At 39.8% G+C, this 15,397-nt stretch overlaps 1 protein-coding gene across 2 annotated transcripts in view; it reads left to right on the forward strand.

Annotated features, from left to right (window-relative positions):
• The window catches only part of TRIM2 (tripartite motif containing 2), an 88,847-nt gene that overhangs the window by 1,947 nt on the left and 71,503 nt on the right, over positions 1 to 15,397 (forward strand). The window contains exon 1 of one of the 2 annotated variants that reach the window (XM_061993004.1): positions 14,134 to 14,236. The exons of the other annotated variant lie outside the window; for it this stretch is intronic. The gene's annotated coding sequence lies outside the window, so the exon portion shown is untranslated. Of the gene's footprint in view, positions 1 to 14,133; positions 14,237 to 15,397 lie in introns of those variants that run through there. 2 annotated transcript variants of the gene reach the window in all.

A 15,397-nucleotide genomic window follows, 5' to 3' on the forward strand; every position in this document is an offset into this window, starting at 1 on the left:
TTTTTGCATTGACAGTGGAACTTGTGTAATCAAGGTGACATATCAAAAACTAACAGTGGGCACTGATGTCAGCCAAAAATTAAATATATTCTGACAGTGGCACTGTTGTCCATTCCATAAAGCAGTTTAAAGAACCTAAATGAATGCAAGCTGACAAACAAGGGTTATTGTACTCATCAAAAGTTTCAGGGGTTTTTTTTGCATACAGGGAACAATTAATAAAGCAGTCTGAAAGATTATTTGCAAACATGCAATTAATCATAAATCCAGCCTTATCTGTATGGATGAGGAGGTATTTTATCAGTCTGGTTACCTAGCATTTTGAAGAGATTTTGCAGAGCTCATTAGTTCAGGAATATTAAGACAGGTGCCTCTCTTTTTAGGAGACAATAATATGATTCCCAGATGGATAAGGTAGAAGGTTAAAGGCAAAGTAATTTATTCTGAGTGGTATAGATAACTGTTAAGAACATTCTGATATCCCATCCTATCATTTGTATGTTTCAAAGCATTCCTTAAAGTAATGATCTAGTTTTAAAGACAGTAAACCAGAAATAACCAAATCAACCAAGTCACTACAGTTTGTCTTTTAGGAAGATGGGGAGTCTTAATTTAAAGGCTTGAGCACTTCTGAACCTCCTTTACATATCTAAGGGAGTCATTCAAAATAGTTAAATGATTTTTCTGTTCTGTTTCTCCCCTCCCCTTCAATTCAGTGGGAATTCATTCATGCAAGGGGCCTTTTTAAGAACTGATTTCATGGACTGAAAGTGAGTTACCTCTGGTGAATGTATTGTAATGAACCAACTTCTATTCTTCTCTGGGCAGAAATCAGTTCACTGAAATATGTATCTTAATCAGAGAAGTAGTTCCTCCTAAGTGGAAGAGCTAGTTTTTTGAAAGAGGAGGTTGACATTTTGAGCATTGCCTTACTGACTTATCTGAATCCATAGGTTGTCATAACTTTCTTACAGTATGTGTAGCCCTCAGACGGATTTGAAATTAGTCATTAGTTAATGCTGAGACATTAGATATTTGCTATGTAAAAGTGAAGCTATAAGGTTGAGAATTGATTAAAGAATTAGACCAAGTAACACCCAAATTCTTTTGCAATGTTTGAAGTTCCCAGAGCAATATATGTATTAATCTTGGGCTAAGACATAGCCATCCTACAAGTGAATGTTACTCATATGACATGTTGTTGTTGCAAAATTTTACCCCAAATGGGCTTCGAGCCATCAGTGTTCCTCCTGGGTAGAATAGCCAAAGTATTCTCTTTTTTTGCTATAAAATTGATTGTGCAATTTAAAGTGAGAAACAGATGATTTTCCAGCTTGTTTGTTTGTTTTAACAGCATGTTGAGGACTAATAGTGAAGCTTATAACATGGATAGCTTTGTACTATGCTTATAATGAACATTGTGCAATGGACATCAGAGCTCTTCTAGAAATCAATAATTATTGATGAGCAAAGAAGTCATTGTTTTCATGTAATTACTAGAAGGCTCAGAAGCTTTAGCTCTGATCTTGATTGTTCAGGCACCATAATAATAATTGCAGGCAATTCTTTTTTCCACACATGTTCATTTCTTGGTCATCATCAGAGAGCATAGATAAGAGAGGAGTACAAAACACTTGTACAAAACACTTGTTATTTTTCTTTCTTGGGAAATACGAGTTTATCCTTTCGGGGGAACAAAAGACCATAACATTGACTTTAAAAGCACTGGGTAATGCTTTTGAAAATGGTTCTGTCCTTAAAATGTCTTCTGAAAAGTTTTGCTTTGCTGTATTCTTAAAGACATGAGGGCAGTTAGAGGGGACCTCCACCTGATTGCATGTGCTGTGGAGGTCAGAAAGAAGAAAGCTTTGATGCTCTGTGAGCCTCAGCCAGCTAACCCTAGCAGAAATCAGAGCTGATGTTATGCAGCCCTGATTTATGGAGGTGGGAAAAGATTGCTTAGATCTCTCAGCAACAGAGACCCCCACTAGTCTGATCCCATCATCTGGAATGCTTTTTCCTCTAAATATACTTTTAAATATACAAAGCTCTGTTTGACACTGAGGAAAGTCTTGAGTGTTGCCAGAGCAGCATGTGGCACAACATCAGTATGTCATCCTCTGTACTACTGGTGAACTATCTAAATAAAGGTGTTTATAAACAGAGCTCAAGAAAACCCTTCAACTGTTTGGTTTAAGAAGATAATGGAGATTAAAAGTAGGTGTAGAGCTGCCCATTACACAATGCAATTCTCTAGGTCAGTAGATTGCTGTCTCTTTACAGGATTGTCTATCAATGGATATGTGTGCAAAGAAGTCTGTAGTGGTTTGTTTATCTACTGATTCAGAACAGATGCTCAAATAGCACAATTTTCATGAAGGAGGAATTGATAAAGAGTGCAGCTGGGGTGTGATGGTACAAGAAACTCCATCATTTTCCAAAAGGCAAAATGAATGGCTTAATTGTTGCTGCTGACAATTGTTGTCTATTTTATTTGACATAGACAAAGTATAATCCCACTAAAGACCAACTTGGAGAAATACAGTGACAGAGGAGTCTCTTTTTTCCATTCACTTGGCTTCATTCACCAAAGAGATTTCACTGGCTTTGTCTGGACCAAGGCCTTCCACTATTGCTCACCTGCAAAGCCCACTTTTTTTCCACCATGAGGTCTTGAGCTGGCTAACATAGCTGTAAATAGGGAAGGAACAGCCCTAACAGAGAGGAAATAGGATTAGTACAACATGCAATAAGAGGAACAGTATTTCATGTGGGAGAATTTTTGTAGGACAATATGTAAAGGTGTTGTCTTCCGAGAGAGCTACCCATGGGAATACTTCTCCTCTTACCGGTTTCCTTCAGTGCCTTGTGAACTTAATCTATCCTCTTTCATTGAACTGGATTTCATGTGTCTTGTTTAATATCTTACTCTGCTGCAAGGTTTATACTTAAGGCCATCTCTGGTGCAACCCTCTGTGTAAATCTGTCCACAGTACTACATCTCTAGAGGACTCCATGGAGTATTTACCATTTTATTATTTCTTGTAACAACATCTACCTGAATGGAGTTTCTATTTTCATCTCTTTACATGTTATCAATCTTCTTGTTGTAATCATTGATGGAGGCTTGCTATGTAGGAAAGGATAAATTACTCTATGAATGGAGAAGAGAAGGCTCAGAGAGGTCTCATCAACATGTACAAATACCTGAAGGGAGGATATAAAGAGGATGGAGCTAGGCTCTTTCCTAGTGACAGGACAAGTGACATTGGGAACAAACAGAAATTCAGGAGGTGCCCTCTGAACACCAAGAAACAGTTTTTCACTCTAAGAGTGACTGAACACTGGCAGAGGTTGCCCAGGGTGGTTGTAGAGTCTCCATTCTTGGAGATATTAAAAGTTTGACTGGACATGGTCCCGGGAAACTGTCTCACGGTGTCCCTATTTGAGCGGGGGAGCGGGACCAGACAATCTCTAAAGGATCCTTCTGCCCTGAGCTGTTCTGTGATTCTAATGAGTGTCAAATAATAAGACTAAACATGAGTAGCTATAAATTTTCAGCATAAAAAAGCCCCGAACACTAGGAAAGAACAGAAAGAAATCTGCCTATATTGCATCAAAAATTAATCTTCCAAATGAGTATGCATCAGGATACACTGATTTTATTTCTTTCATGTGAGTTTAAAAAAGATGTTCTCTGGAATAAAGCTTCTCCCTATTGTTTAGTGTTTAGACTCCTACTGCCAAGTAGAGGAATTTAACAGTTCTGAACTAAAGGCACCAGAATTTTTAACATGGAAAGCAATCTGATTTTTCTTCATCTTGTTCTCTGAAATAACTAAATTATTTTGGCTGATTGGTTTTTTTTAAGAGATAAACATTTAGCATGAGAAATTTCACCCCAGCTACTACAGAAAGTCACAGAATCACAGAATCTTAAGGACTGGAAGGGACTTCAAAACATGTAGTTCAACCCCCTTGCCAGAGCAGAACCACCTAGAGCAGGTCACACAGGAACTCACCCAGGTGGGTTTTGAGTATCTCCAGAGCTGAAAGCAAGGTCATTTAAGGGAGAAATATTAAATTACGATGCTTACAGATTATACTATCAAAATCCACAAAAAATGCACATTTGCAAGCAAACTGCTGCTTTGGGCAGACATCATGGCATTTGATACCTCCATGTATCAAGGAGTTTTGTGAGTATAGCTGCAACACGATTTCTTAGAATAAAAATAAATGGTAATTCATTCTGTTGATGGTTTTCAAAGAATCACAGAATGATAGGGGTTGGAAGGGACCTCTAAAGATCATCTAGTCCAACCCTGCTGCCAGAGAAGGAGACTCCACACCCTCCCTGGGCAGCCTGTGCAAAGGCTCCCTCACCATCGCAGTAAAAAAGCTTTTCCTTATGTTTAAATGGAATTTTTTGTGTTCCAGCTTCATCCCATTACCCCTTGTCCTGTCACTGGATACAACAGAAGAAAGTGATGCCCCAACCTCCTGACACCCACCATTTAGATACTTGTAAATATTAATGAGATCCCCCCTCAATCTCCTCCAGACTAAACAACCCGAGTTCCCGCTGCCTTTCCTCAGAAGGTAGATGTTCCAGTCCCCTGATGATATTGATGGCCCTGCACTGGACTCTCTCCAGCACTTCCCTGTCCATCTTGAGCTGAGGAGCCCAGAACTGGACACAGGACTACAAATGAGGCCTCAGCAGGGCAAAGGAGAGGAGAAGAACCTCCCTCCACCTGCTGGCCACTCTTCTTGGCCACGAGAGCACATTGCTGGCTCATGGTTAGCTTATTATGAATCAACACTCCCAGGTCTCTCTCTGCAGAGTTGTTCTACCGCAGGTCAATTCTCAGCTTGTACTGGTGTATGGGATTCCTTCTCCCCAAGGTGTCAGACTCTGCACTTGTCCTTGTTGAACCTCATGAGGTTCCTCTCTGCCCAACTCTCCAGCTGGTCGAGATCTCACTGAATGGCAGCACAGCCTTCTGGGGAATCAGCCAGTGCTCCCAGTTTGGGTAATCAGGGAACTTGCTGAGGGAACACTCTGTCCCCTCATCCAGGTCGTTGATGAAGATGTTGAACAAGACTGACCCCAGAACCGATCCCTGTGGAGCGCCACTGGCCACAGGCCTCCAACTTGATTCTGTGCCATTGATCACCACCCTTTGGGCTCTGTCATTCAGCCAGCTCTCAATCCGCCTCACCATCCACTCATCCAAGCCACACTGCCTGAGCTTTCTGATGAGGATGTTATGTGTGGCAAAAGCCTTGCAGAAGTCAAGGTAGATGACATCCACTGCTCTCCCCTCATCTAGCCCACCAGTCATGCCATCATAGAAGTCTATCAGGTTGGTTGAACAGGATTTCCCCTGGGCTCTTCCCCTGCTAAAAAGTCGTATTTGAATTTGCGGTATAGTCTGAGATTACTTTGGATGAGGAAGAAAGTGAAAGGCACAAAGACTGGTCCATACATCTTCAGCTGAATTTTTTAAAATGCTCCAGGGAAAATTTAACTTTTTTCCTGCCTTCAAAAGTTGAATAGGTTTCCAATTATGCAGAATATCTCCCTTACAGAGTGCCTGTGTCCTTTTATTCTGAATTGTGTATATACTGCTCTTCAATCCTCTGGAATATCAAGGTGTTCACACGTGTTTTGGTTTAGACCTTGTTTTATCTAGGGATGCCAGTGGGACTTGACTGCAAGATAAGCTTCTTTTCTGGATGACTTATGCTTTTTGCTGTCTTTAACTTGTTCCTTAAAATGACCAAGAAATATAGCTTTAAAATAAGTACATTGATGTAAGAAATTGTTTAATTTCATCAGTTATATTGTGACTATCATTGCCTCCTTCTGTGAGGTCTCTTTCAGCTTGAGCTTGAGTCAGAAAGCAACCAAGAGCAAACAACAGTCCTTTGAAAGCAGGAAGCCTCCTAAATGTGCCACATTGCTGATCTTGACAAGAACGCAGAAAGGAACAAGTGAATGCACAGAAATTTTCAGGCCCTGCTGTTCATCCAGACACTGGGTACTATACAATATTGCCTCACAACAGATTTTGTTCCTTGCATGCAATAGAATCACAGTGTGCAAGCTATAATTTAATCCATGTTGTAGACAGGGTCAACTCAAAGGCTGCAGTCAGGCAGCTGGGACTGTTATAACAGAAATCGGGGAGTCCTTGCTTGAGGAATGATGCAGAATATTCATTACTCTTAGAGCAATAAGAACACTGACTGCTGAAAGAAGTGGGTTGGTTTGTTTTTAAATGTCAGTTAAAAAAATAGAACAACAAAAAGCAGACTGAGACAGAACTGATTTCATTTTACTATAAAAATATCATAGTGATGCCTGATCCAGGATACAGAGATTTAAATTTTATTTCACTCTGCATATCTTCAGAATACCTTTACTAATTTAGATAGCATTGGTATTGCTTTTGTATATATATTTGTTTCTTTGCTGGAGACAGAGTATACAATATCCCAGACTTCTTTGCTTATTAGATAATGTTTCAAAAGACTTTTAAGTTCCTTCCTCCCAGTGAACATTTTCTGTCTAGCTAACATTTTCTGTCTAAATCTATCTAGACATTTTGTTTCCCAATAAAAAGATATAATCTAGCTGATTTTAGTCTCACATTGAATAAAGAAATTAAATGACATGTTTAATTTTCAGTCATGTCCCTTGTACTTCTATATTAATTACAAGTATGTTCTTACGTACATTTTTCCCCATAACTTACAATTGCTATATAAACATACAGTCTCATACAAGTATTTCCTTATGGACAATTTGTTTTAAATACGTACAGAACTCATAAGAAAATACACATTTCTGAAGCATTTTAGCGAACTGTGAATTTAATTTATTTTCAAATCAGCGAGAGCATATTGAAAAGAACTCCATTCTTTCAATATGCATTAGATTAGTAGATTTGCTTGAATTTTATAGAACATACAGGAATTTGTGATAGCATTAATTGTTTCGCTCTGCAGTGAGCCATTTTTCTGTAGACTAGTTTGTTGTTCTTTAATAAGAACCTTTGCATGCTTATTTTGCTGATATTGTCTGTTATCCATTTTTACACAGGTGGTTGTTCAGTTTTCTTAGGCTGCTAAAAAATAGCATGACATAATTAAATCCAGATATGGAGTGGTTTGGTTCTGATTATGTGGCAGCTTTAGCCATATGCTACTTGGATCGAGGGACTTTTATATTTTAATTGAAATCTTCTTCATGGCTAAAATTTGTCACGTCTTTTGATATCAAAGTCTTTTTTCCCTCTCCAGCTGTTCAGAATACCTCTAGAACAGAGCTTTCCTTGAGAGCTGGCATGGCTCTATTTTTATAGGGGAAAGGGAACCTGACTTGAACCTGGAACCAGGAACCTGACTTGAATACCTGGAATTCATCAAAATTCCCTCTTACTAGTCTGTTATATGAGGATACTGAAAACACTGTCATGTTTTCTTGCAGGCTTCTATAAATATACTTCACCATCTTTTAAAAGCATTTGCTCATTCAAGGGAATGATCCTGACCTCTGCAATTCCATTTCAAGTGTTTAAATTATTTAAGTGTTTCCGCATGTTAGGTAACTAGCACACATTCTCTAGGCTAGCTGGCTAGAAAGAGGATGTAGAAGCAAGCTGGGTATAGCCTTTTTCTTGGTATACCCCTCTCTCTGATTTGGCAATTAGACAGATGCCATGAAACACATGGGTAGTCTCATTCAAGGAGGGGTAAAGTGCTGATCTGCACTAGGGCTGGGGAGGGACAAGTCACATCTGCCCTGTGAAGTACAGACCACTCTTGCCGTTATTCACGGCACGCATGTGTGTGAAGTGAGTTAATTCCTTTTAGTTCCTGAATAAATCCATGGCTGACCTCATCGATGTGAGAGTGAAATCAGTTGGAGTTCTCATATTCTTAAAGGGAAGGCATATATTAAAGTGCTTTCTTTGAATCAGGATCACTGCATTGCTAATCTGAGCATTTTTCCTGTGATGGGCAGATACCCCCTAGTGTCTGAGCATCCATTGCTCTTCAGAGGTTTGGTTCTGTGCCAAAGCAGCACGTGCGATATTTAGCGCTGCGTGTGAGATGGATAGGGTTTGTTAGGGGCGCAGGAGCCAATGCTATGTTGAAGGCAGTCTTCTAGTTAATCATATCTATTTTTTGTATGGTAGCAGGATCTTTACAAGAGAGTTCTTTTGAATGTCTCCCTTGAATACTTCTGTGTGAGCAGGGCCATCTCAGCCCATAGAGAAGTGTGAGGAACTAGGGAAGCTTTTTTTTTTTTGTGAACAAGGCCATATTGCAAAGGCCATACCTAATAAGGGAGATGGTGTGTGTTTTTATTAATACCAATTTGTCTGTTCCAAAGGTACTGCTGGAAATGTTTATTGTGTTATCTAGAAACACGTTCCTTGGAGACGAGTCATCTTGTAATTTTAAATTAGGGTGTAGTGTCAGTGACTCTTTGGAAGTACCTAACTGAATGTAGGTCTGCTCCAGAGAAAAAACATTTGTCCTTCTGAAGTACTTTTGTGAACAGTAAAGCTAATGACAGGTGAAGGATATTTCTGCACTGTTTGAAAAACCCCACTAAAAGTGTATGAATCACCCCTGAACAACAGTGAATGTTGATGAAATGTAGATGTTGGGTCTAGATTAATTCACAGAATTTAAGAGGGAGATGCCTGTAGTGTAGGATAGCATGGGTCAAAGTAGGTTATAATCAGCTTGGATGTAGAAGCCCAGTTATGGCAGTATGGTGTCCAAGACAGACTAATTTGCTTTGCTTCTTCATTGAGTTCTCTAGCACTTTAGCAGAACATATACTAGACAGCTGTTTTAGAACTAGCTTTGATATTTCTTGCTACCCTGCTGGCACAGCGCAGTGTAGACAAACTTGAGGCTCAAAACCTCAGGCTACCAGATTGTCAGGTGAGATGGGAAGTTGAGGCCCTTAGTCTGCAAGTAAGGCAGAGCACACCTGAACAGCAAATGAAACACATGTGCAAAGAGAAGTTTGTACTTGAAAGGCCTCCTCCAACCTCTGTGGCAACTAGGGCCTGTCAGCTGCCTCTTACCAGGACATGGAACTCAAGGAAAACAGGGAGAAAACTTGCAGAGGTGAAATTTAAGCTTGTAGGTTTACTGTGCTCTACAACCTCAAAGTTAATCTTTACCCACTGTGTATGTATTTTTGGAGGCCTCTCTCCTTTTGTTAGTGTGTTTGTGTTATGTTTGGAATGAGTGACCTTAGAGGTCGCAGGAAATTTTAAACAAAATAGCTGCCAAAGTAGTTATCCTATTTCTCAAATGACTAATGAAAGTAGTAACAGTTTGTACATCCAAAATCTTTCCACTGACTGCTTCAAAGCACTGCAAATGTATCCACACAGTACTTCTGTGGAATAGGTAAGACATAATATTGCCACTTTAGAGGAATATAAAAGATGAAATCTCTAGTCCAGATATAACTAGAACACCAGATAGGATAGAAGTAGTATGTCAGCTGTTGACGTACATCAGCTATACAACCCCAGTTTCTTTTTTCACAGCCTCTAATGCTATAATATTTATATTATTTGTTACAGTTATAATTTTATCATAGTCTGCTGCATTTCCACTCCCAAGAAGTAGAGAAGCAAGTCGTGGTGTACAATTTGGCATTATTTACACTATTAAGTTCAGGCAGATATCTCTGTTTGATCTGATCCTTGGTGTTCTATTACTGAGAAGGAGACATGACAAGCCTTGAAGAGAGGCAGGTTCTGGATGGGGAGCTGGCAAACTAGGGGGAGATCCCAGCAATTGTTCAGCAGTGCAGGAAGGAGTAGTTGTAAGCCTGATCTTTCTGTTTATAGAGCCATGAAGAGTGAGGTGCTAACAGCAGTTGTTTCACTAGGCCGCTTGGAGCACAGGGATATTTCCTGTATTCAGATGTGGCCTCCTGGGGTTAGACATATCCCCAGATGTTTTTTTCTGGCATTTGCTAGACCTCATGAGGCATCACTGAAGGGTTAAATCTTTCCACTGGTTCTCTAATTAGAAAATAGTCCAAGAGCTGAAAGTTCAAAGTGCACATGGTCTGAGCTGGGACTAAGCCCAAGTTCCCATTGATTTCAGCGTCATATTTTAGTGTGCTGCATCTGCACATGATCTCTTTGCCTTGCCATTTCTTTTCCTTTTTTGAAGAAAAATGAAACAATTCATCTACAGAGTTTCATATCTTTTGTCACTATCCAAAGTCTTTCATTGCTTGAGGTTGTATGCTTTCTGGGAATAACTTTTATCCACTTTTACCCACTGAAACCAGTCCAGTAAAAAACATGACAAAAATCTTCTCACTCTGTTCTGCAGCACCTGTGGCTACTGCTGGAGAAGCAGGAGAGGTCTCCTGCCAGCACAGGTATAGATATGAACTGGTCAGGCTGAGCCTCAGAGTGGGGCTGAGGTTCCTTGTCGGCACTCAAAAGGAGAAGCAGAGAACTGGCAAAATGGCATCTAGCTATGGTTGTGTTTTGAGAACAAAGGTCAGAGAGAGGCCCCAAAAAGGGAAAGGAGAAAAACAGTTTTTACCAAGCAAACAGTAAATGATAAAAGCCAGATAGATGCATGGACAGAGTAAAAATGTTAACCTATAGAGCCTGAAACCTAGGAAGTGGCAAAGTTAAGTTCTGGTGGTTCATAACCTAAATACTTTCTGTTTTCAATTGCAGAAAATGTAAATGTTTCCTCCTTTTTTCCCATCAGAATCCTTCTCTTACCATTTTTTCCCTAGGAAATCAAATTAGTATTTTTGCAGAATTTTGCATTTTATTAAAATAAAGCTTCACAGTGTTTTGGAAAACATTTTAATAAAATACTTTAGTGCTTACTGGAAATCAAACAAGAGGCTACAGGAGCTTCTGGGACCTTGTGTGAGTGGCATGGTTTTGGGAATCATATTTTACATCTCATCCTAGAATGGATGATAGCTTCTGGGGATGACAGCCAGCTTTCTGCTTGTGAAAAAGAAGGTGATGATTCTGGTCTCCACCTCTTTGCTTCTTTTGCTTCCAGCTACAAGTGTTTACTGTTTCCCTACACTAGCTCTTGCACTATTTAATGTGGCAGGGAGATGAGTCAGATCATTAATCTGCCTGAAAAACATATCCAGCAAGATGGATTTGGTCTTTGAGCTTTCACACTGTTCCTGGAACATGGGTAAGGAAGGGGGAAGGCCTGTGTATCTGGGAATGGCAATGAAGGTAGGATGACCTTTTTGGTAAAAGTAAGCTGTTAAATCAGCTTGGCCATCTCACTTAGCTAGGGGCTGGCTGGTACATTTTGCAGTGCTGGAAACACTTTTCATACAAGGCTTAGGGACAAAGTGGCAACTTCATCCTTGGCACAGTTTGAGGGTGACTTTGTCTAAAGTGTGCCTTTTCAACATAGTCCACTAAATCAGCTCATTCTTGCTCTCTCTTTTCTTTCTTTATTTGTGGCTACACTGAATTAGCATCTTAAATAAATTGCCATGGGAATCAGAGATGCAATAGCTAGCTTGCTTTCTCTTGTGCATCTACAAACAGCCTTTTCATAGCAGTCTTTTCACAATCTCATGTACATTGTTTGGGTACTTGATCTGTATCCATCAAGGGCTTTTGATCCCTGTCCTGTTCTGCAAAAACTATAACAGTCTAAGGTGTATAACATAAACGATAGAGTTGGTTGATTAGAAAATTTCTGGCGTATACAATTTAAGATGAAACATCTTGACTTGTTGCCTATTTATTGTTCCTCGCTCTCATTCTGGTAGATGGTTTCTATATTTTGTGACACGTGGATAATAGAAAAAAAAGAAGAATAGATGGTTTGATGAAGCAGGAAAATCTCTGCATAGAGGACAAGGTAAAAAAAGAGCTTTGTAGGAACACAGAAGGCTGAAAAGACAGGCCCTGTGATGAAAAGAGCTGTGGTAGCAGATCAATAAGGACAGAGAAACTCTGAAAAGGCCTTGAAGCTCAGAATAAGAAAGCATGACTTCCATGGGGATGTAGCCAGTGTGGCTGGGATGTGGAATTAAAGTTGACCTCAGTTGCTGAATTTTCTGTGGAGAATAATGTAGGTGCATTGTGACTATGATCCAGGATCAGTAATCAAAATAATTAATGTAATCAAATACTGTGATGACGCAGTGGGCCTGAGTGGAGATTTACGCAAAATACTAGAAGAGAAGAGCTGTGGTAAAGTAATGTTGTTGACATATATAGCACAGGATTAACTAAGCAGGAAGTGTGGACAAAAGTATAGGTTGTGGAGGTTATGTACTTGTGTGGCAGTTGACAGAACTGTGCCATTGCACCAGAATCTCAGGTATCATCGAAGAATACTCCTACTGTGTCTCACTGTGAAGAAGAACTTGCAAACATGCGCTCAGTACACTGTGGTGCAGCATTATGTGCCAGAACTCGCACAGCCTGTCAACAGAAGCCTGTCAGCAGAAGTCTGATAGTCTGCCCATCTGAACGAAGTGCTAACTTCAGCATCTGCCTCTGCAGGGGGCACAGCTCCTTTACCAAAGCAGAGATGGAGGGAAATGACTGGTGCCAAGACCATACTGTAATGAATGTAGTGTGATTGGACTGCTTTAATTTGCCCCCAGAAAAGGATTTTAAAATTAGGAGCTGTCAAGGCATTTAATACAGTATTGCCTAAAATGCAGGGTAAAAAAATGGGACTGAGGAAATGCAGAAAGATGAAAAATAGAAATGCATGCTTATAAATCATTGACATAGAAGTGGTACAGGAACCTGTACAAGCAAATAATAAAAGCTGAATAGAATATAAGAAGAAGTAGGATGCCTAAGGATTGTGAGAGAGGAAGAGGTAGAAGAATTAATTAGAAAGGTCAGAGAAAGAACAGTGAAAGTTTAAAAGATGGCATGTTTTTTAAGGAGGATTTTAACTATTTCCAAAGCAGGAAAAAGCTCATCAAAGCTGAGGCTGCAATACAAAACATGGTATTTATGCAGGGAATTATTATAAGAGGCTTGATGAGACTGATTTTGATGGCAGACAGGCCTCACAGCCAAACTAGAGGCGTAAGAAAGTAGGACAGAGCTGGGATGAAATGAGATCAGCAGCTGTAAGCAGGGCATTCAGCTAACTAGGAACAATTCAAACAATAAAGGAGAGGGGAACCTGGGGAGACAGGTGGAATCATAGATGGCCGAGGTGAGATCAGAAGGAGCTTAAATTTCAGGGAGTATTCACTCTGTGCAATACCTCTTCTGTCCCTTTGTTAAGATCACAAAACTGACAGAAAAATAATTGCTTCTGTACTGCATTACTTTTCCTTGAAATGATGGGGGGAACTGACAGGAGGGCACGATGTGGTGTAGAAAAGAGACCCAACACCTCCACTTTTGACAGCAGTAACTTGCTAGATATGCTTGGTCTTGCATAACCTTATGCTAAGGTGACCATGCTCTTTGACAGAGATCATGAGCAAACAAATGAGCAGTTAAGATGGAAGTGAAAAGAAGCAATCATAGGAGGATCAATGAAGGCTAGTGGGATTAGGTCAAGAAGGTCAGAGTAAGACATTTGTGACAGAGAAGCAGAAACCCCAATGTCAGCAAACAGTGTATTAGGAAGGATGAGAATAAGAAAAAGGGTGGAGAGAATAAAATTCAGAGACTTTGCAAATGAAACTTTTTCACAGTGAACTTGGGCTAAACTTAAATAACATGGTTTTTCTGTCTTTGTTTTACCTAAAAGAAACAATGCATGGGGGTTGCCTGTGAACTTTCTAAAAGTGTATGAATATGCAGCAAATATGTCATTTTCCTTAAGTGACTAATTGATTTTTTTTCCCTTCCACCTTAAGGGTTTTACTGCCTAGCAGTAAACTGTCAAGCAATAGCCCTCCCGAGTCAGTCCCTCTTGTTCCTCTGCCTAAGAATGAAACACAATATCTTGAACACACAGAATGTGAAGAAGCTAATCATTGGCTCGCATTGTGGCTGGCAGGGCAGGCCCGCCTCTTTGGCTTGTGCTGACAAGCTGTTTATGTTTGTGCAAGGCCACCCTTTAACTCAGCCGCCTGATGGCCATAATGGGGCCAACCGTCTGAATGCTGCAGGGAGCTAAATCTTCCGATCAGTGGCACAGTGCATTTCAGTCCCTGATACTCCTGCGTGGACTCTATGGAACACTAGTAAGTATCCTTATGTCTTGTGGCTTTTCTCATAAGACTGAGGGCATGTTTTAGCAAGGCTGGTATGTGCTGTCATTCAGAAAGGCAGCAATTAAAGTATTTTCCTCTGTCTGAAGGAAAAGAGCAGCTACTTTGTATGCAGTGTCATGACTACAAGGACTACACTATCTCAGTCTCAAATGAGACATTTCTGGGAGACAAGAGGGAATAAGTTAATGGGAATTCAACTCATTTAAACTTGCCAGGTTATTTTTTTAAATGCCTTTAATTAATCTGCTTATAGTTCTCATTTTTCAGCTGTGTTTCCAGTATTTGATCATCCATTCGATTGTTGTGTTTCAAAGAGTGTCAATTTTTTCAAGGTCAGAAGTAGCATCATTCAGAAAAGTATGAAAGGACTAGAAACAGGATACTATTTACTATATAAAATTAAATACTCCCAAAAATGCTGATAGGTGCTCTCCTATTCTAAGGTATTCACTTAGCAGTAGAAAAAGCAAAGTCATGTTCACAGATTTCAGTCCTCATTACTGACTGCTGTTAGGAAATGTTCACAGCTCCACAGAGCAAAAGACTGCAGAGATGGGATGAGCTTGACTTTTTTTTTTTTCCTTTTATATATACTTCTAGTGTCCAGATTTTACATAAAATGTTCCTTGTTTGGACAGCATCCTTGTACTTAATCCTGCATTGCAAATATTGATGGATTTTTCAGACTTTCTCTTTTACCCTTTACACCAGCAAAGAAAATTTTAATGTCCCTGTCAGCGCTGGATACCATGCAGAATCTCCAAACTAGTCTGGCCCTGAAGTTTTGGCAAGTTTGTGTCTAGATTTCATGTGGTAGCTGAGGAGCTCATCTATAGATCTTATTTTCTAAATGTAGAAAATAAAGGTATGACAGGTTAAGTGACTTTGCCATGACCATACAGCAACATAAGTGTCAGCACTCAACAGCCTGAGGTCACTGTACTATATTATTTTTTTTTTCCTTTCATTTATTTTCCAAAATCCTGTTGGACAATGAAAATAGTAATTTCTAGGGCTGTGTGCACTTTAAGAGTTTCAGATTGGCTGTGAGAAATACCTCATGATTTGGGTGCTTGTCCAACTGCTTTGAGCTCAAAATTGGGTTGGTTTCCTCAAGCAGAGTAAGCTGTA

This window comes from Colius striatus, chromosome 3, assembly GCF_028858725.1.
Source record: "Colius striatus isolate bColStr4 chromosome 3, bColStr4.1.hap1, whole genome shotgun sequence".
NCBI classification, from domain to species: Eukaryota; Metazoa; Chordata; class Aves; order Coliiformes; family Coliidae; genus Colius; species Colius striatus.